This window comes from Seriola dumerili, unplaced genomic scaffold, assembly GCF_002260705.1.
Source record: "Seriola dumerili isolate Sdu_G_001 unplaced genomic scaffold, Sdu_1.0 BDQW01000169.1, whole genome shotgun sequence".
NCBI classification, from domain to species: Eukaryota; Metazoa; Chordata; class Actinopteri; order Carangiformes; family Carangidae; genus Seriola; species Seriola dumerili.
In genome coordinates this window covers 5,045,407-5,068,609 of record NW_019174424.1, presented here as the reverse complement: position 1 = coordinate 5,068,609, position 23,203 = coordinate 5,045,407, and the positions used below count along the sequence as shown (strand labels likewise).

At 40.5% G+C, this 23,203-nt stretch overlaps 1 protein-coding gene across 1 annotated transcript in view; it reads left to right on the top strand.

Moving 5' to 3' along the window:
• Nucleotides 1–250: 250 nt before the first annotated feature.
• Nucleotides 251–23,203, top strand: part of LOC111227249 (glucagon receptor-like) — a 34,643-nt gene continuing 11,690 nt past the window's right edge. The window contains exon 1 of the mRNA XM_022752684.1: nucleotides 251–281. The gene's annotated coding sequence lies outside the window, so the exon portion shown is untranslated. The remainder of the gene's footprint in view (nucleotides 282–23,203) is intronic.

Genomic DNA, 23,203 nt, shown 5'->3' with positions numbered 1-23,203 from the left:
CCACAGTCCCACAGCTAATACGTGTACTTTACTTGTTTATTTTCTCTTCCTTTTAAAAGCCTTTTCACTCGAAGCAGAGACAGTGAACTTGTCTGCAGTCGCTGTCAGGACAGAGGACTTGTTTCCTTCGCTGAAAGCAAGGCGGTAATTTATTTTGAAAGTTGGATTACAGCGGAGCCTCTTGAGCTGAGGGGAAATATTGGCTGCCAGATGCTGCCCAGAAGATGAGCAGCAGTGAAGTACAGACTGGAGGAAATCAGCGGAATCCCGGGCTGTCAACGGTAATTTGCCTTTTATTTATTTTATCTACTTTAATGATTTTTTTCAAATGTGCTTCAAATAAGCTTATTGTAAAAAAACAAAACAAAAAAAAAACAAAAACTAAAAAACAACAACAACACTTGCGGACTGTAATGAATCCTAATCCTAAATAAAAACGTGACTTTGTAGTTAGATAATACGCTTTTTTTTTTTTTGGTCGAAATGCGATTTATACATCTTCATACGAACTCGTTAGTGAGAGCCACAGACACATCGGTCACCGTGAGCTTCGCTTGGTTCATGTTGAGACATAGTTGAATTTCTGGAAATGTTTTCAGGATTCCAGCAACTGCAGCCGGTGTCACTTATCGCTTCTGTTCAAACGCCGTGTTATCGAAATCATCCTCTATCTGGCATCTGCACTCGGTCTGTTGCCCACATTCGTTTTTTTTTTTTTTTTTTAGAGAAGTGGATAACTGTGCAAAAATACAGTAAAATACAGGTTTTAATATCACTAAATATCAGTTTAACCCACCAGAGTTTAGATGTTTCAGCGTGGACTTCAGTCTGTGGTGAAACACACAACTGCACAACTGCTTAAATTCTTTAAATTAGCCTACAAGATAAGTTACTGCTGAGTGTAGTAGCTACAAACAAAATGAAAGCTATACTAAGTAGCCTATTATACAAAAGGCTAGACACACATCCTGCTCTGTGCTGCCTAATTAGTAGCCTACATAGTAATATTGTTGCTTAATTAGTAGCAAAAATGAAACAGGCTGAAAACAGGAGTGGACACTATTACTACATGTGCAATATAATATAATGTAATATTATGCAGCAAACACTACATTTGTGAAAAAAAAAAAATATATATATATATATTTTGAAAGGAGTATATCAGTGCTTAGATTTAACTTTTCCAAATTGTGGTGTTGTTGCATTGCATTCTGTTGCAAGGTGTTTCTGTTATTGTGTCCACCTCATCAGCTCAGTCTGAATTCACACAAAGCTATAGCTTGGGCAGTTTATCTTAGGACACACTGTTTTGAATAACTGAGTTAATCTGGCCTCTTTGTGCACATGAATTGCGATTCGTAAACAGAATTATGAAACATAATGAAGGCGAGGAAACAATGCAGTCGTAAGGCTGCTGCAAATGAAGCACATGCATTCTGTGCTGTACATTAGGAAACTGTGTCTAATCATGTACCAGGCAGAATAAACACATTAGTGTGCGCTTTAACACTGCATACATAAAAATTTAATTGTTAAGGGGGGTTAATTGTCGTGGAGTGATTTTGATCCTAATTAGACCCACTTGGGCAGCATCATGCAAGTGAGAGAACAACATGTGGACCCTCAGTCCCTTGTGTATCTTGTATTCCACTGCACACAGTGTGGCTAATAAATGTGCCTATTGTTAGGTAAACAACTCACCCACAACTGAACAAATATATTCATTATTACCACAGCACATCTGTGGCAGGGATGTAAGAGATGAGCGCTCTGCGCCCTACAGGTGCACTCCATGAATGAGTGATGCCTTTCTGTATGTTGTCTTTGGTGGTAATTTGAAAACATTAGCGGGCAGTACAGGTGCTTCAATGCATACAAAATACACATTAGTGCAGTTTTATGATGCATAAAGTAATCCTTCTGCTTTCTAAGCGCTGCCCCAATCAGCAGGGTGAAGTTTCCACGGTCGCACGTTCCATTATGTATGTGGCGGAAAATGCTGAATGATAACACGGCGGTGAGGGGTTACATTTGTTAACAGGTTACATTTGACCCTCATATGCATGCAGCGTGCATGAAAAGGCTCGTGGCTCAAATGACTCACACTGTGATCGGCCTCATAGCGGTGAAAACTGAAAGCTGTGAGTGCTTTCTGATCTTTTCACCCCCCCTGAGTACTGTACGTCTGTACTGTACGCCATGTGAGGCTATTCAGCTCCAGCACCCCCAGGTCTGTCAAACATGAGCTGTCCCACTGTTTCATGGCTTTGTCAGTGTCGGGTGAGGATTAGTTTATAAGAATTCATGTGACAAAGGACGGATTACACCTCTCTCCTTCCTCTCTCTTTGTAAGTATAATTTTGTGGCTAGAGCCAAACAGCATCAGCATCATATAGCGTGAGCTCAGCTGCTATTTGTCTTTGAGGTTTGAGTGCACTTATGTGGTAGGAAAGCGGGGCTTAGCTATTCTTGTTGTTTCACAAAAACATACCAAAAGCTTTTTAAAAATGGTCTCCTTTGATGTTATATCGCACTGTAAACCACGGCGTACAGTGAGTTATGGTGTGTGGTGGACTTGTGCTATGACAGGGTGTCAGCAGTAAGTCACAGAGTTGAGTAATAACAGATGGTCACAGCTGACTTATATGCATGTTAGACCTGATGACAAGTCAGTTCATCTGTCTTTATTATTCATTCAGTCATTGAAAACATATAATCCAGGACAGGAAAAGAGTGACTAGAAATTTAAACCAAGTGCTCCTTTATGAAATGTGCTGCAAGTAAACATTGTCTTTATTATATAATGATTTATGTAACTGTATTGCAAAGGAAATTGCAAAAAAAAATAAAAGACCCTCCCCTGCTCTCCTAAAACAAAAAATACAATACCCTCCTCCCTTTTCAGACCCCTTCTCTCTTCCCTTAAGAAGAATAAAGATAAGATGTTGATGTCTTTGTACTTTTAAAGTTACACGTTCAACCTGCAGTCTGATCCAAATCAAACAGATGTATATCACAGCGCTGTCTGCAAAGCACTTTGGGGCTTTCCTTGTTCACAAACGTTTGTTCGTCCTGTGCGTCTTTGATCTGAAACTTGCTGAGTTGAATGTAGGAAACTGAGGCGGCCAAGAGAAGAGTCATCCTGCCTGTAAACATTCAGCTCTCTGTCTGTGGTAACTGTGGCTGCTGGAGAAATAATGGTGAAGACATTCAGTTAAGAATAAATCAGAGATGGGACATGTGACAGAGATCAAATTGACTCCTCTGGACTCAAGTGTGCTGTACATCTTCACAGTTGTCAGATGCATTGTGTTGTGTCTGATACCAATTGCTTTGACCTTTTCAATTTATGTTTTCAGGGATTTAACACAGAGAAAATGGGAAAAAAATCTTTTTTCATAATCAAATTCTATTCCCATCCAGAAATCCCTTCTCTGCTCATTGAAATAAAGCAATGATAAATAAATAATATAAATACTACTAATACTTATAGAAACTGAATAAATACATCAAAATAAGGTGAATCCAAAAAAAAGAAAAAAAGGGATACAGATAACCAAACAGACCAAGATGTATGTACCTATCTGCACACATTAACCACTCATACCGAACACTTCATCAAAGTGCACACAGCTGTTTGCATATTCATAAAAAAATCTGTTTTTATCAGACTCTTGAAGATGCATTGGTCAGGACATGATGGTATATTAAGATACGTAATTGAAGTGACAGAGATGTAAACAGAACAAACGCTTGCTGCTTGAGAAAGGAAGAAGGAGGACAGCCTCATGCATCTCTGCCTCTTGTGGTTTCCTGAGTATGAGCCATCTAACAAGATGAGTGTGAGAGCGAGGAGGGAGACACATACAGCTTTGCTTATGGTTTGCTGTGTTTCCTTCTATTTTCTCTTTGGCTTTAGTGCAGGGAATAGAGTTGAGAGAGACAGAGAGAGAGAGAGAGAAGGCAGAGGCATATAGAAATAGCCTGAAGTGCAGAGAGACAAACAGACAGACTCACTGTGCAAACAAAAGAGACAGAACTAAAGAGAGAGAGCGAGAGAGAGAGATGGCCAGGAGATCCTCAGCTGGATAATGGCCCATGGTGGTGCGTGTGGACAGGTGTGAGGGGTGGGGGTTGGGTGGGGTGGGGGGTGGGGGGGGTCGTACGTGTCAGCACCCATCAAGTGACCACGTACATCCTGCGCAGCTCTGTGGGCACCGGTTCAAGTGAACCCCCCCAGTGGATCCAGGGGGGCCAAGAATAGCTTCCACTACAAAGAGCTGTCACTCTGGATTGTAACAGAGCGGTGATAAGGGTCTGTCTGGATAACGCCACTGGGCTCCACTTAGCGCTGTGTTTGCCATCCAACTCATAACACCTACACACACGTACATACATACGCACGCACGTGTACACACTCCAGCTTACAAGAACAAACACAAAAATTCTCAGGTGATCAAATCATTTTCTAGACAAGCAATCAGAATCTGAAATGAGGCAGGCATCTCTTGAGCATAATAATAATAAGTAAACAAACACTGCACTGTATCTCTACTTCGGTCAGTTTGGGTGAAAAAAAATGCAATAAGGAGCAGTGAGAGGCATCAGTTCTGACATACAGGCAATTAAACACATATAGTCTTCCTCCTCGGGCAGTTGGAGCAATGATATGAATCATTCCCATTTTTTTTTTTAAATGAATGACAATCCTTATCATTCTCCAAAAATAAATTGGGTGGGGTGGTAAAAATCTGCCATTAAGGTGAGGTAGAAGCTGACCACATCATTACCATTAAAATATTGACAAGAACATTTTTAAACAGGTACATTCACTAAACAATAAGTTTAAAACATGCTAATAATTTTAAATGTCTTTGCTGCCATGTACACAACACACACTAGTTGTGTCTTTCTCCATTGTACACACAAACACACTGTATATGTACAAAAACACGTTTATATATGCACAACTGAACGGGAAGGATCAGAACCAATCCCTTCCTGTTAGCGGCAGGAAACATCAACTGCTTATTGAATAGACATCGACTCCTATGTGGCTTTGAGCCACCATGTGATGGGTGATTTTGCTCTCCAACTTTCAGGCATGTGCCGGGTTAAACGGATAAGTTGAGTGTTTATTAAATCTTCCCAAGTACACTCAACAGTGTGCCAGTAGCAGAACAACTGTCAGTTCCTTTAACGACCTCTTTAACCTCTTCGAAACAAGCTCTTTACCTCTGGAGGAAAATTTGATTATGTGTGTGTGTTTTTTTTTTTGTTTTTTTTTTCAGAGCAATAAACAGATACACTTGCTATAGCAATAGAAAACTGCTAGTGAAAAAGCAGCACAGTGTTTAGATTACGCTTTTCTGTTGTTGGGGTTTTTTTTTTTTTAAGGGATGTTCATATGTCATATGTCAAAAAGGCAACAACATTTATTGTTTCTTCATTTTGTTTGTTGTATGTCATGGCTGCCTTTCGTTACATCTACAGGCCACAGCAGATTGTGCTCTCGTTTCCTTGTGCATACTTCAATGTGTTTCCCTCTCTGCCCATCTGAGCGCCGTCCTGATGTGGCTCTCCGGTCTCTGGGTAGCGTCTGTTGCCTTTTCCTCCGTGTCCTCCTCGCTCAGTACCAAAACCAGAATCAGATATGAAGTGCAGCGCATTCCATCATCACTGTGGTCTGGGTTGCTTCCAACAATCTTACCTTCCTGCCCCCGTGAATAAATCCAGACAATGTTTTGATGTTGCCTGCTCTGCAGCGGGAAAATGGTGAGATTAATCAATCTGATGTGCCAGAAGAGTCCTCCTCGAGGTGGACAGGCTGAATTGTTTATGCAGCGTGGTACAAAAAGGGATCAGCACCATAGCTGCGGTCAACAAAAAGGAGCTAAGACGTGCTTTTTAAAAAAATTCTTTTTTAAATATATATTTGTGTTTAGCAAGTTTTAGTTTTCTTACCAAAGTCAGAAAACATTACGTCATTCCTTTTTCCACTTTCACACACTGCACATAAGAAACCTATTATAATATGGTAAATAAAGCAAAACCAGAGATGCAGTGCTCTGCAGCGACCCGATGCATCGTTTCATTCTTAGTTCACTAAGAGCTTTGCTATTTCAGCCTCACAGCACGAAGACTCACCACATTCCCTCTGGGTATCAGCCAGAAACTGAACACTTAAATCGTATCCTTCCTGTCTTCACCCAGTCAGCTCAAGTACGACCCACAGGGAATACTGTGCATGAGGTTCAAAGGCGAATATCTGGTAGTTGGATGATGCTGTTAAAGGGAAGCAGAGAGATTAATTCATCCATTATTTTAAATCGATACCTGCTCGCTGTTAATGCTGGTGTCACTGATAATGACTCATCCTGTGTACTCATTACGGAGAACGTGCTTCTGCAGAAGAAATTTACCATAAAATCAAATAAGTTCCAACAATATGTTTCATGAGCACAATAATGGTTCCAACGTTTATACCTCCAACTTTAGGGAAGAGTGAAACTTTCAGGTGTCCAGATTCTGTGTCGCTGAGTTTGCAGTAAAATGTTACATTGTCTTTCGCATAGGTAGGATAGCTTTGAATATTGAAGGTATCATATTTTACATTTTACAGTGTTTTAAATAAAGAGTAACTGAATAAAAATGGGACAGATTTCAGGGAAACACTCAGAGAAACCAAATCCTGCTAGGCTGGATGGTGGGTCTGGGTGGGTGGGGCTGGTTGAGAATGGTGACTGCTTTGTTGTGACATCATAAAGTTACAGAAGTCCTGATGGCTTGTTTTAAGGCTCAGTAATAAAAAAAAACATGGAAATCTCACTTTTGATATATTTTCTTTAAAAGAAAATCCAAATGGTATTTATGAGGTCACATATGTTAAACTTGATCATATAATCTGAGCAAGGCTTGGGAGTGAGAGGGGAGAGCCAACAGCCCTTTTGATATTTGAGCTCAACAGATGTGGACAGATAATAATTTAGGGCTCCTTCCCATATGTTCATACTTAACCTAACTTCTTAGGGTCTCTAGTAAATAGCTGATAAATCAGCCAGTCCATTAAATTCAATCAGAGTTGATGTGTTGTGGATAAACTGAGACATGCAGCTTTCTCCTCAGGAGGTCACGACTGGAATTATCTCTGAGGTCTCACATAAGTCATGCTGGCCTGAGAGAAGTCCGTGGGTTATGATGATGGAAACATCACTTGTGCCGTCTTGCTCTAAGATGAATCACACAATCAGACTCAATGTGGCTTATATGATTACTCTCTAATGATCAACCTACACGCTCCAGTGTTGTCTGAGCAGGGGCCACGTGCGCACAGCTCTTCTGGGGGTCACTGCTGGTCAAGTTGTGGATCGGATTTGATGGTTGAGAAATGTGGCAGTTGTGTTCATGTCAAGCTCACGTCTCATTCAGTTTGGGGGGGAGTTAACCTGCCAGTCCTGTGGGAGGTAAATTCCTCTTTAGTGTGCACAGAGACATTTCCACGCAAGGTTGAACTGGTGCAAAAAGATTTATCACAGGAGAATCAATACCAGCAGAGGTGCGGCAAAGGATTTGAAAGGATAAAAGAACACAACAAGGTTTTGCTTTTCTCTGAACTGCTTTGTAAACCCTGGAGGAGGTAACAGTATTGAGCCATTTTCTGTTTGTTCACATCCGCACTAAAAATACCCCCTCCTCCCTCGCAACGTGTGTGGGTCGAGGGTCAAGTGTAGCTCCCTTTGCTCCCCAACACAGCCTATTATCACAGTACAGAGCACAAACAACAGTAGTTTTATCTCAACGACTGCTCAACTGGAAACTCGCAGCTATGCCTTTGCCATGGCCTCTGGGTCGCATACCGTCCACTTGACAACTTTTCTCCAGCCACAAATATAATGATCTGTAAATTATCTTTTAGAGAAAAAGGGTTGTTGTTTTAATATGTTTACTACTTTCTACTTGAATACACTTTTTTGCTTTTTTGAGTGAAATAAGTATGACAGAAAGTTGTGAAAATCTTCTGTCCCACAATTTCTTATTTCTAATCCTTCATCTAGTATCTAAAATAATAATTATCTTTATCTCCCTTTTTAAAGCTATGAAGGACTTAAAAGCATAATAAGCTTAATTTAGCCACATTTTCTTGCATATTTTATTTACTCAGGCATCCTTATGCGAGGAGCACAATTGAGAGAATGCCTCTGGTGATAAAAAGTGAGGAAAAAATGGAAGAAAAAACTCAAAGGAGCTGCCGATTATGCGCCAGCAGTGAAACTTTGTGAAACCAGGCTGCCACTTTGACTATGGCTTAAATATAACAGGTAGGCAGACTTCAGATAGATGTCTAAATGCATCCGTTGCACAAAGCAGTTTGGTTCTTGACTATTTTAAATCGGACTGTGGTACAATGAATTCTGGGTAAATTAAGACTTTTTTCAAACTAAAAAAATGGCCGACCAAGTCACCGCATCCAACCGCTGCCTTCCGTCTACACCATATATACGCTTGTATATGGTTTACCCAACAGAAAATGTTTGTCTAATGGAAGAATTCAATAGTTACAAGGACGTTTTACTTGGGAAATTCAGCAAACAGTGTAACAATAAGAAGAAAATCTAATTTAGAAAATAAATTGAAGCGACAGTAAAGTGTCAATCCTACCGTTTAAAAATGTTAAAAAAATATATTTGAAAATGGTGCAAGACGCAAAGAAAGAAATGTTTAAAAGAAGAGATCCTAAAACAGGAGGAGGACCACAAGAAAAGCTTAAAGACACTACAGAAATGATACTGAAGCTATACGATGGGCAGTCGCCTCTGTTGTGGGGGATAAACGATGGATGAGTGAGCGGAGTATGTGGGGTCAACAGCAGTGCGAGTGGAGCTCCCCGACCCACACCGGCCAGTGCTGGTGCTGACAGCAGCCCACCAGCAGCCTCCCGAGAGGGACAGACAGAGGCCAGTGACAGAGAACAAGAGAACACAGGTAACATTAGGCCAATAATGTCTCCAGTGATTGTTTGAATGACGACAGTCAAAAGAAAAAAAGTTTTACTTATTGACGGTGGTTTTGTTATGCTAATGGTTGAGCCGGTAGCTAGCTGTTAACGATTTAATGATACAGCCTATGTGCAAGCTACCGACAAGTTACATGTCAACAAACGCTACAACTTGGCCTTCAGAATAAAGTAGTGCTAGCGGTGCTAGAGGTAGTTACTGCGGCTTCTAAAAACTCTTTCCCCTCGCATTGCTCTTTCCATAACAATGTTACCACAAATTATGAGCCATGTTTTTTTGCATTGGGTGCTACTGGCCAGCACAGGTGTCACTGATTGTTACCATGGTAACGTTAGTTTTAGACCCGAGATAGATAGATACATAGATAGATTTATTTATTCCCTAGGGGAAGTTCATGGGGGTAAGGTGTTTAAGGCTTAAAATCAGTCAGTCTTTATTTTTGTGAAACAGTCTTACTTGCATTAGACTGATCTATGAGCTAAATTAAGACTGGTCTAACACTACAGACCAGTCCGAGATATCTTTGTGAAAGTGGCCCATTTAACAATGGTTAAACAGACGGTTTGTGGGGAAAAAAAATGAGAATTTAAAGCAAATTTTCAGAATGTTGATATTCAAAATAAATGGATAAATTCCTGGATTTATTTTTGAATAAAAAACACAATGTGAATTAAAAGCCCATATACAGTATACCTCAAAAAAATGTGTGAAACCAAACAACCCTTCCTATTAATTATTGTTCATGAAGTGGATTGTGATCTGAGTATTTGTTATAGTTTTTGCATCCAACAGAGTTTTAGATCATCGCTTGGCTTGTAGACCTCATCCAGAAAATGTGCCCAACTTCCCTGAAAAATGATGAAACCACAGAAGGAGTCTTGGCTTTCTTTTCATCCGGCTTTGGAAAAATGAGTTTTCAAGTAGATTTGAGCTGTTCATAGTGGCAGGAGTAACATATGTGAATTTTGATACAAGATACTGTATATTTCCCCTGTAACTGTAGATTGAATGTAGTTCATGCGTGATGAATGCAGCACACGGTATCCACAGGAGTGAAGACTGTTCCCACTACAGGGAGAAGTGGTGCAAAGTGTCTTTTTCTGAGACACATATTCACAATAACATGTAAGAACTGAAGAATCCAGCTTTATAGACATCTGACATGAATATATATCCAAGCTCCCAAATATCCTCAGGTGGTTGTGCTGTTGCTGGCTGTTTGTGCCGTGACAGGTGAACGGTTTGCGGTGAGGGCTGGACTGGAATTAAGGTGTTTGGGTTGCAGACAGAGTCAGACTAATATCTTCCAGGGGAGCGTTTTTCGTCTGTGTTATACCTTTCAATGAATGAAGCCTTTCTCTTTGCTTTTCAGTGGCAGTGATTGTCAGGAGGGAGTTGAAAAACAACATGTCCTCCTGCGTCACCGAAGAGACTGCTGATGTCAGTGTGTTTTTGACCCGGGGGCGGGGGCATGGACCTCCACACATGCTGTGTACACAGCAGGAGACATTGACCTCCATCCACATGTAACACACATTCACACACACTCCCTGCTGTGGGCTGGCATAAGAACAGAGGAAAACACCCACAAGGTTGTCTTTTAATGACCAACACTTAAATATTGTTTTCGTCTTAAAAAAATGTTTATTTATACATTTCAACTAAAAAATGCTAACAAGCTAATGCTAAGCAGGTAGAATTTTTTTCCTGTTCACCATCTTAGCTCAATGTCAAACACATTTGCTAATTAGCATGAACACAAGGTATTTGGTCATGAACCAAAATATGAGGCAAATTAAAATTTTGACTGCAGGTTGAGAGGTAATCCCCAAAGAGTCTGTGATATTCATCCTGAGCCCGACACAAATGTCTTTATCAAGTGTAGACATTTTAATTCAAAATCACAAATATGAACCTCATGGTGGAGCTAGAGGGAAAGTCATCTAGATCAAACTCGATTCATTTCCAGTCATTAAACTCTTATACATATAAATCATGTCATATCAGCAGTTTTTCTGTTGAATGTAACTGTGCTTCCTCTAAAATCTGAAGGCTCAACACTCCTGGTGAGGATGTATGTATAAGATGGAGATCATTTCCTCTAAGTTGTTGCATCTGCTGGTAGTTCATCATGTGCTGTGTATAAGCTTGTGGCACTGAGTAATGTCAGGGTATTTATTTTGCTTTCATTGCCCCCCTACCCCCACCTGTCTGTAGCTGACTTACTCATTGGCTTTGTCTCTCTGTGCAGTGATTCATGCTGTCACCTTGGCCGTGCAGCTCTGTCCTGTCGAACCTCATCTCCTCCTCTCCCTTAAAGAGCTGCCATTTACCATGCTCTCGTCCCTCCGCTGAGCCACGTTGTCATAAACTAAACACATCAAATATTCATTACACACTAACACACTGCTGCTATGGAGTATTGTTCGTGCTCTCCATGGGACTGTGTTGAACTGCTGAGGGTCTTTGAAAAGCACCAGACGGCCTTTTACTACATCCATCCAGCGGCTCCTTCTCAGGCTTTATCTCATCTGCAAACATGGGAGCAAGTGGAAGACAGACACATTTAAATTCAACCCCCCTCATTTATAATCCCCTTTCTCTCTGTTTGCCCTTTTCCAGTCTGTTAGGTTATCATCACTACAAGGTTTAACTTGTCTTTAGAGAAGCTGTAAAGTAGATGCGGTGTCATCTGTGCTTAAAGTTTTTCTGTACGAATCTTTCTGTCTTTGTTCTTCAAGTTACAACCTGGGATTAGTTTGGTTTAGGTGGTTGAGTTCATGCTTAGGATGGAGTGAAGGTAGGCACTGAAGGGTCCTCAGGTGGATAGAAATGCAAGAATATTTGTGTGTGTGTGTGTGTGTGTGTGTGCGCATATATTTGTCATTTGTTTTCTGCCTAATTAGTCTCTGTTTGCTGATTACATTACCTGCATTGCACATCCACCTGAATGTTTCTAACAGGTGCGTTGCTGTAGGCGGATAGGACTGCAGCTATGCCACAGCTATATTACACTATAGTGACTGTCTTACAGTATATTGAACTGTTATCCACATCCGAGGCACCAAGGAGTACTAAAAACTAATAAAAATAGCAAATGTTAATAAATGTGAGTACTCAGCAGCGTGTGTGGGTGTGTGTGTGTGTGTGTGTGTGTGTGTGTGTGTGTGTGTGTGTGTGTGTGTGGTCCAGGTATTACTTATGTTGGGGGGTAGTGATGCACGGATCGCAGTTATATCCTCAGGCACTGCAGGACCGGGTCATAAAAATTAACATTCTGATTAACAGTGGATGGGTTGCAGGTGGGTGAAATAGTGTATGATGCATGAGGAAAATATCAATTACGTTGATCTCTAAAACGTGAACATATTTCAAGCTTCATTTTTCGTCAGGCGTGAATTAGACTCTGTTTGGACTGCTGGACTTGTTATGATTTACTTATTTACTGTGAGCAGAGGCCAAACATTTTTATAAGCTTTTAAATTGTTTGTGTTCAGGAAGTAGCAGAGACATTCAGAGTTTGAGTTTAAATGGATAAAACGTCTGTCAAACATCAAAAAACCCAAACTATCCCTTTAAGTCCCCACAATAGTGATGTGTGGATTGACTGTCACACACAGTCACATTATGAGGACTTATCTTCCTTATGGGGACACAAAGCAAGTCCCAATAAGGTGAAGTTTTTAGGGTGAAGGCATGTTTTAAGGTCAGGTTAAAGTTAGCCAAGTAATACTTGTGGTTAATGTTAAAGTAAGTCTCCAGGAAATGAATATAAGTCAATGTAATGTCCTCTGAAGTCATGGAGACTTGTGTGTGTGTGTGTAAATAATCATTAGGTGCAGCTGTGTGTCCTGACTACATATACTATGGTGACATGACTCTATTATTGTGTGACAGAACAGGAACTCACAGTTGAAATATGCAGACTGTAGGCTGTACATCTATTTCCTAACTGTCTTGACCTATATTACATCTCCTCTTCCCGTGCTCACTCTGCTGCTCACTGTTGTGTGACATGTTAATATCTTGTTTGCCTAGCACCACACTTTCTCATGAATGCCTGAAGATGATGAAGCAGCACAGTGCATGTCAGTCCTTCTCAGTGTCGAGAAGCAGGATGTGTTATTTTATAGTCTATAAACCGCATCCCCAATGTACCGACATGGGAAACGATAACGCTGTGCGTCTCGCCTGCCTAATTAAATGACTGAAAACAAACCAGGCCAGAAGCACTTGAAGGAGTACAGTCCACGTTCATGGATCAGCTCTCTTTTGCTTTTTACTGTATCTCAGGCTAAGCACACTGATTCGCACTTGTAGATTACATCTGTTCTTGCGACCCGGGCTGTTTGCGTGGTTAATTCCTTCATAAGTGGGGTCACTTGCAACCAGTGAACCCATAGCTCTTCGTGGGAGAGTAAATGACACTTGAGACCTATTTCTGCAGCTCATAGCAGAATAAAAGAGTTAGCAAACAGTAGCTGCCTCACACTGGCTCTATGCTCTTTTAAGATTAAATACACTGATGCACCTTTTGCTCTCTTGTTGCAAACAAGCAGCTGGAGTTAACAACTTGGCTATGAGTGAAAAAACACAAATGAGGCACCTCTGGCAAAGTGAAATTATTTTGGGTGCATTACAGAGCACTTGTAGCAAAGTTTACATAATGATGGCTTTAAGCATCAACTACCATTCTGCTGCAAGTGTGTGTTTGTGTGGCTGTTTGAGAGGTGAGCAAGAGAGAGTGGCAGGGCATAATGTGTATATAACTGAGAAGATGGAGCGGCAGATAAATTGCTTTGCTTTCTCTGCCAAGTGGTTGTAAGGAATTGAGTTCATTTAGATTAAGGATGATACAGATGCTAAGAGGGGGTAATGGAGTGAGATAACACAGGGGCGGGAGCTGTGGGAACCCAGTGAAATCCAGACAAATCACCTCCATTTACTTTATGTTTCACAGTGTGAAGTATTGGCTCAGTTTGTTATCCAACATTAATATAGTACTAAATTTTTCAGCTCTTATACTGATTCACTTTTTTGCCACCTGGGATAACACACACACACACACCCATTACATTAATATCTCTCAATCTCTTATGTAGCCTGGAGGTTACAAACTACCCATCTGGTAAAATTGTGGTGAGCAAAGTGATAATTCATAATCTTATCGAGAAAATTAAAAGATAAAGCTGCGGTTATTTTATCTTTTATTTCTTATCAGGAAATCCCACAAAGACACCAGAACCAACAATGGATTCATCCTGTTAACGGTGTTTAGCCAAAATCAAACAAAACCAAAAAAAAAGTAACATAAAAGAGCCATAATGTTGCATATCGTTGACATAAACTTACAGTATATCTTCATTCATTATAATGAACTTAGTTTATCAGTTTTTCATTGCTCTCAGCACTTGTGAATACCGAGTTACACTCTATATATAAACTAATAAATGGTTTTTAACACACTGTAATGTAGTCGCAATGCACAGTGTTTGTTAAAAATGATTCTTACTTCTCCCATTAAGACATATTTTATATTATTAGAATTGTGTTTTACTACAGTATGTTGTCATTTATTCATTATCCATCTGTCTGCACACCGGCCTTCACTTTCAGGTGGAGTTACAGTGGCTGCAAAAACAGTACACTGATAAACACTTAAATCTGCTTGCAACCACATTATAGTGTGTTACAAACTATCTATTACATTTGCTCATGAATGCTAAATAGAGGAACTTAAAGTGACCCTGCACATCCAGTGACATCTGCCTGACACAGAGCTACCCTCCAGAGAAAGAAATCAAATAAACATCACACTGAGGCTACACAGGCAGCACTTGTTTGTGGGATAAATTCAATGTTGGGTTTCGGTCTCTTCGGGGTATTTGGCTATAATAATAGAAATATAAAAACGATACCAGCCTCATCCTCTCTATTACAGTTGTGATTTGACCAATATCAAGTTCATAAGAGCTTTTATGTACTGGTCAAAGCCCCCTGTAGGGATCATCATCTGAAGTATGATGGCCCTCTTTTCTGCTGCAAAGGAGGAGATGTGGAGGGTGTTCATGGAAGCAAAACCAGCGACTAGTGTGAGATGGGAAAAAAAAAAAAAAAGGAAATGCAGAAGTGTGCACTTGACCTTCTCTGCCTGATCTGATGGTGTTGTCTCAGTCATGAATGCTGAACAGCATCGCAGGTCCACAAATTTCAGAAACATCCAACTTCAGGGTTAATTACATCTTTACAAATGTTACAGGTTTGTGTTTCTACAAAGCAGCCTCTGAGCTTACAGTGTGACCTCTTTCCCCGCAGCTTCCCCCTTGTAAATTATGTTGTTTTTTTTTTGGGCTGAACTGCCTGCCTAAATAAGGTTTAAGAGATTCTGCGTATCTATGTATGGGGGTCCACTATGCACTGTGCAGCTTTGCCAATGTGTATGTACAAAGCTCCAAGTGTTTGATAAATTCCAGGCTGATGGCGGAGTGACAGAGCAGCGTAGAGGAGTTTGGGAGATTACTGCACATAAACATCGCCTGCCAGTATCCATAAGAGCTCAACGCACAATGGAGCCGTGTGGATACAACATAGAGGAGTGGTGGTGAGAGGAATCACCTAGTCTCTTTCATAATTCATTCGGTCTATTTGGAGTCACCTCATAAACATTAAACATCACAGAGACCATTGTAGGAGGGGTCTGTATGAGTTCCTCTGCTGCACATATATATATTTATGTGTTAAACATGTTAAAAACACCCCTCAGTTTTTTTTTGAGTGAATAGAAGCATACTGAATTTGGCTACGCTGAAGGTAAGTCAAGGAAGTTACTGTCTGTCCTGGTGTCAGTCTCTTCTCATCTTATCACTCTATATCTGTGTCCTCTCTATTGTTTGTTTTGTTCTGGAACTTAATTTCTCATTTCCTCACTTCTGTTTATTGTACTTCTTACAATCTCATCAGCAGATCACATAGTACACACAAACATGCACACACATCGTTTATCAGGAGTGATCTCATTTGTGCAATCTTGCTGTCAAGTTTCCTCCTGTAAAAGTGTTGATTGTGGCTCTTTGAAGTTTTCAGATTTCTGACTCAGCCCAGTCTTCTTTCATTCTTCCTGATATGATTTTACTTTTTTTTGCTTGGGGAGAAAGTGTGTGTGTCTGAATTTGTTTTTTTTTGTCTTGCTTTAAATGTATCTGTTTATTTCCCGTAACTGATCTAGTCCCCATTGGACTTAATTAGGCAGGTTTATCATGCGGTCTGATAACAGTGTTTATTTGTCAAACAGCGGCTCCTGGCCCTGAACTCCAGCAGTTATCAGGGTTAAGTGAAGTTGTACAATGTCAGAGCATCACAAGAAAACCCCTGACCTTCACATCTAAAGGGAAAGAGATGTTCTTGTTTTAGTCCAATTCTTGACTTTTACTGTAATGAATAACTGCTGCTGGAGCATAGTCGCCACTTTTTGCACACAATCACATCCTTTCACATGAAAGGCTGTGGACACCACAGACCATGCAGCTTTCCCATACTGTTTTGGCACAGTTAATGCTTTTAGTACATGCCACAGTATGAACTGTTTTCTATTTGCAGACAGCTGAATCAGAGTGTCTGACTTGTCATGCTAACTTGCAAGTGTTGACAGGTGAAATTGCTGCGTTTGCTTCATTCTCTGCTCGCTTTGTTTATACCAGATCTACCAGCAAATTGGTGCAAATGTCACAGGGAGATTTATTACTGTGACAAAGCAGTCCTTTTTTTTCTTAAGAGAGAACTCTGAAGTACTTTACTAGTTTTGTCCCTTATATGCAGTTTTTTGTTGAAATGCAGTCACAGCTCACCAGTTTGCTTTTTTACTTTTTTTTTGTTAGTAGCAGAATTGGTTCAGATTATATTTGTCCTGTTTTTCAAGTTCAAGTGGTTTCGGCTTTATTGCAGTAAGATGGTTGGTTATTTTACAAAGATGGAAAAGTATTCAGATGCTTTACTTACTGTATGTGAATTTAGCAATACTAAAAGGTAAAAATCATTCTAAGCAAAAGTCCTGATTCAAAATAAAGGAACTATTTTCAAAATTTGCTATTGCTACATAGCCAACGTTAGCATTATCAGCTGTTTACTTATCGGCCTTGCCAAGAGTTTCAGCCATCGTGTTTGCAATACATGTTATAAAACATCCTCTGAGCAGCACTACTTCTTCAAGGCAGACTGGAAGCTATGTGAATCGCTATTGGAAAGTGACGAGACGGTCCGGTCTGGCTGGGCCTAGCTGGTTAGCATGCTAACTTCAGTAGAAGAAATGAAGTGATAGAATTAGAAGCAAAACAAAAGTTAACATTGGTGTTGCTTTCATCTTCTGAAAACAGCTCTTGGTAAGTAAAGGAATGAAGCTAAGCTAAATAAACAACTGTTAATGCTAACACTGGCTATGTAGCAGTAGGAAAACTTGCAAGTAGCTCCTTCAAGTAAATATGAAATACTCATTACAAAATCCTGGTTAATCCTGGTATTATTTCTGGCATGTACTGTATAGACTTCACATGTGTTTCCACATGCGTAACCAGTGTTGCCAGAAGTTGAGGCCCCTGTACAGGCCAGTTTCATGGCCTCTGAGATTTAAATTGAACGTGGGATCTGTTGTTGGAGCAGCTCTGCTACCGCAGAGGCAGTAAATGCGGCAAAGAGCTACAAGTTAGAGAAGTGATGTTGATATTTCCCCAAGGTCTTTTCTCTGCATCTCTTTGCCAGATAAATCAGTGAATATCAGCAAGTGCATGGGCAGAAATAAATGAGCTAAGTGCTATGTTCTTGACTGAAGTGCGTACAGCCACAGACAGTATCCACAGGATGGTGTTCCTGCTCTTTGCTGAACCTGGCAACACTGCTGGGCTGTAATTACACTGTTGTCTCAAAATCAGGTTTGTAATCTCCCTGCAGTTTATCTGTGTTTATTTTGTGGTAAAAGGCTGTGGCCAGTTGGAACCCTCCTGTTATTGGGAGGTGTGATTGGCCTGGCTTGGGTCATAATCAATATAATCCTCTCTTTAGGAGCAGTGTGCTTTGTGGAAATGGAAATCTTAACAATTTTGTGATGAATAGCGCAGTCCTGGTTACACCACAAAACAGGTTCTCCCAGGCCGGGAAACCAACGCTTCTGTGCAGGAGCTGAAGAGTCACCTCATGTGACTATGAATCAACTGAAATAAGCAGCTGAGGGCAGATGGTGTTAAAGTTGGAGGGAAGAACACATTTTGTTTCTTGGTGTTGGATTAGTAAAAATTTTGTTCATTGTGTGCCACAGTGATGAAACATACACGTAGTTGGTCAGTGAACAGTAGTTGGGGACAGTTGGGAGAAAGGACAGACTGAGTGATTTAGGGAATTATTGTATATCAAAGTGTCCAACATGTCATCCATATTAGGGTTTAGAAAGCCTTTGCAATTGGCTCAAATTGTGTCTTAAATCCAAAATGAAAGGTTCACAGACTATAATATAAATAACTGTAATCTTTGATACTGAAATTGCACTACAACAGACTGTATTGTTAACAACACACCCTTGAAGGTGCAATCAAGTTCAGTTGACACAATACAGTGGGCAATGAAAAAGAGGTAGAGAATCCAACTGTACAGCCAACACAGTAGTGCCAGCCAGCCATCTAATCAATTCATTGTTTGCATCAAATGTTTTATGACTATTTGTATTTTGATTATGTATTCATTAAAGTAACAAATGAACATTGTTCACTTTTCTATATTAGATTTTCGTGACTGCTACCAGAAAGAGTTAATAGGAGGTAATAGAGACGCTTCACCCCATCAAAACTACCTCAGACCTAGTCTGGCTAGTCTGGTTTGTGCCGACATATACACCAACACTGATCTATCTGCAGTAAATGAATATCTTACAGTGTATTGGCCTGGCCGATTTCTTGTCTTTGATTTTTTTTTTTAATATTTCAATTAGGGCTCATCCTCTGCGGTGCTGATCACAACATGTAAATCATAATACTGGGCAACAAAGCAAGACAACTGAAGTATACACAAGAGCCACAACTGCAGCAGAAACAGTGTAGGATGGTGAACATGAGAACTCATAATCAAAGGCTCCCTGCAGGATTGTTGTTGCTTCACAGCAGGTACGGTTCTTAAGTCTAACACACCTCATGAAAGACTGCACAAAACAGCATCCAGCCAGTGCTAAACACTTCCCACACACATGCTCATGTATAAACAACACAGGTACATCTCACATGTTATACAACTGTTGGTCATTGTTTCCCTCCCACGTTCATCAGATGTGACCGGTAAATCATGAATAGGAAACACGAATGTTTACCAAAATGCGTGAATAGTCGACACACAGAGGAGGCACAAAGCATCCAGGCGCTGGGTCACCGGAGTTGTGTGTGTGCGTGCGCATCCTCACATCCTCTGAACTGCTCTCCCACACCATAACAGGGTCAGTGACAAACATTTTGAGCAGTTCAGAGGTCAGCCACATCACACAGCTGCTGAAATCTGAACCACTATTTTTCACGTTTTCGAGTCTTTACACTGTCTCCATAACGTCCTTGTCCGGGTTTGTGTGAAAATGTTAGCCAGTGCAAAATCTTTTTACATATGACTGGAGGCTTAATACTTAATGTTTTTCCTCCCTGCAGAGAAAATATCTCTGGAAACAGGAGTGGAGACAGGTGATGAATAATCAAACACATCTACTGTTTATTAACATTTAGTGATTCACTGTTTATAGATGATGGAGACACTGAATTATATTCTGGGCAGAGAAATAACTGAAGAGGGTGTGACGATTTTTCAGCGACTACTAATTTCTCTGCAAACACAAAGCACATTCATTGAGCATTAGCATAATGTAGTGCAAAGTGTTGCGTTGATCCTACAACGAAATGTCGTACAGTCGTTTTTGCTGACATATTTGACTTGCATATTCAGTGAAGTACGATGTCCTGTTGACTTTTTGAACACCTCTCAAAAAGAGCAGCTTAAGCCCAGTTGTGGAATATTTAGGAAAAAAAAGGGCACTTGTTCATCAAAATTATCATATTCACTGCACCATGGAAAAGCTGAAATGTAGTAGTGTGTCTAAGAGTCAGAGGACGAGTAAAACCTCAGACTTGAGTCATTTTCCAAACACCATTCAGCAGAGAAATACCGGCAGGCAGCAAACAATTAGCTTTAGCTGTGCGTGTCATATCCCCCCCAACACATGCAGACCTGACAACTGGATCCCACTGACAGACTGACCAAATTAGGCTATGGTGAGGATAGTTACTTGGTTGCTAGCAAGGGAAGAATGTATATACATGTTTTAACAGGGGATACTAGTCTTCAAGAGAATGTGTGGCATGTCCTCCATGCTGAAGCTTTTATTTAACAGGTGGAGATAACGCAAAGGTTGAGAGTATGGGTACCAATTGTCCATTTTCTATGTTTTGATTTATCTTTTTTATACTGTCAGTTAAGGGAAATCTACGCTTTTTAGCCGTGTCAGTGACCAGCATGCATTTTTATTGTTTATTTGCGTTGTGCCGTGGTGCATTTTGGTTTGCTAGAGAACAGCTATAACGCAGTTGGAGAGAAAAGTGTTTTTCAGCAATCTAAAACATCAATAGGAAACTTCAGGTCTTGGCAGCAGTTTCTCTGAATCAAAGCACATTAAAAAAGAAAACAATTTGTCACACTTGGAGAAAACTGCAGAAAGAAAACAAAGTAGCAGGGGCAGATTGAGAGTAAAGCATAATGAAACTGAGTAATGACAAAGAAACCAGACGTTTCCACAGTGCAACCATTGCACCAGACATGTGCTGCCAGCCACGAGCTACACAGGAGCAGCTTTTGGTGCCTTGTGCATTGGCTGAAGATGAGGAGGACGGGCACAATCCTTATTTCTCAGAGGGAGCAAAGATCCAGCTTCAGTCTTCCTGTACATACCATTAATTACAGCTAATTGCTATTGATTATTACCATACCACAGTCTGCATGCAGCATGTTATGATCTCATAATGCAGAAGGCAGCTGCTCTCAGTGCTCAAACATGTTAAAGATACATTCACAATAACTCTCTGAGCTCACTGAACAGCTGAGGGAAAGCTTCCTCTTTGATTTGTGTTACTATTATCTTTACGGCTGAAGGACTTTCAGCTACAAGGACCTCTCTGGGAGAACACAGGTGCATCCATTTTTTTTTTTGGTAACATTTTGTTGCTGTAACTTCAAACAAAAACACCAGTCTCACCAGGGACATAAACTGGAGGCTTTTGTGAGAATGAATTTCCTGTTGAGACACTGATCTGAAATGTACCTTTGCCATGACCACATTGACGTGTTTATTGTGTAATTAGAATTTCTCTGTGTTAAAGATACCACAAAAACAGCTCTGAGGGAGTCTACTGTACAATTAGAGGCATTTCGTCTAGGGAAAATCACTCACCGAAACAAAACAGGTATTGGAGATCCGATAAAACACTACGTCAGAAAATAATGACCGAGATGCACTGAGTGAATCTCCAGTGGAGAATTAATCCATTAAGATATAATCTATGGTATGTTAATGGTTGCAGAACTATCACACGGTAAAAGAGACTGAGCCTACAGACTGAATAAAGACCCAAGTGAGTTTGCTGAACAGAACATTATCTATCACTCACCTAACTGCACAGAAAACACACAGCCCAGCAGTTTGAGAGTCACACAGAGGGAAGTCGAATCACTGAAGTCGATGGAGCATTCACACAGTAGTGCGGTGTCTATAACCAAAGATGTAGAGAGCGATGCCTAGATTAAAGCGATGCCCCGTCTTCCATGCAGCAGATAAGTCACAGGGCACGTTGAGACATGATGCTCCGTCTCCTCTGAACTCTGCTTCACCCCATTATCAGATTGTGACGCTCACACACAGTAATGTCTGGCCCAGTGTAACATCTGCAGCCCTAAGGTATGAGCATGGCGTGATATGCCTTGGCTTTAGTCAGAGCATGGGAAGAATGAGAAGATTACACGGAGCGAGAGCTTGACAGAGGTGCATTTTTTTTGTGCTTTAATGATCATCTATTCGACTGATGCCTCTGCTCAGATACAAAGCCAGATTAGTGAATGTCATTTTGGTATTTTATTGATGCACTTCAGCCTCATAAATGACAAAGAAGATTGATGATGCAGTTGGATTTTTTTTGCCTTGACTTTCACTAGCTCCTCTGCATTTGGAAAGTTGCATGATAGATTGCTGCTCAGGGGCATTTTCCGAACCGGACAGTTATTGTGTTTTCCAAGAGGTTTGTTTTTAATCCTTGTTGCTCCCCTCTGCCCCATATTCATGCACGCATACACTCCTTTTGTAATTTTATTTGTTAGATAATGTAATCCAATGAAAGGTAAGTACTCTCCAACAAACAACAGTAATTGTTAGTGGCCATTGTATTGAGCCATCCAACATCCAACAGCACTTGAACACAGAGCGCCTTTGTTTTTTGTTGTTTTTTTCATTTTGGACATTCGGGGAATTTGCGTCATTCATTTGTGATTGTCAATGTTTTTTTTGTTTGTTTTTTTTACATAAATACAAATAAATGACCAGACATTATTCAAACGAAATAGCTGTCTGTCCTTTCAATCAAAGAGAGCAATGACAATTTCATCTTTCTATTAAAATTACACATATTTAGTTTAATATTTGACCAATCATCCATGAATAAGTAGGTCTGAGGCAAGGCAGCAACATTATTGTGTTTACCTTTAGAAAGCATCATCAAAGCATATCATTTTTCTCACATTTGACACATCCCCAGGCAGAAGTGAAACATTTTGGCATGGTAACTTGTTTCAGGATGAAATATGCTAAAGGGAACAGGCTCAAAGAACCAAAGAAGTCCTTCTGGCTCTGCCTGTGTGACTCTCAGCTGTCGTTCCACCTCTTAAATCAGATGTGCAACAATAGTGATTAAAGCTCCAGGTTATTTCCAGGAACAGAGAACTAGCACGGTTAAGCAACACATGTTCCAGAGGACCTTGATTGGTCTGGGGAGCCCAGAGCTTTAGCTCTGGCAGGGTATCATAACAGCAGACTATACAAGGCCTCACACCTCCAAGGCCATTAGTTCCACTCCAGCTACCACCAAATGGCCAATGTGATTCACGTCGTCCTGCATCCAAGGCATCCAAGTAGA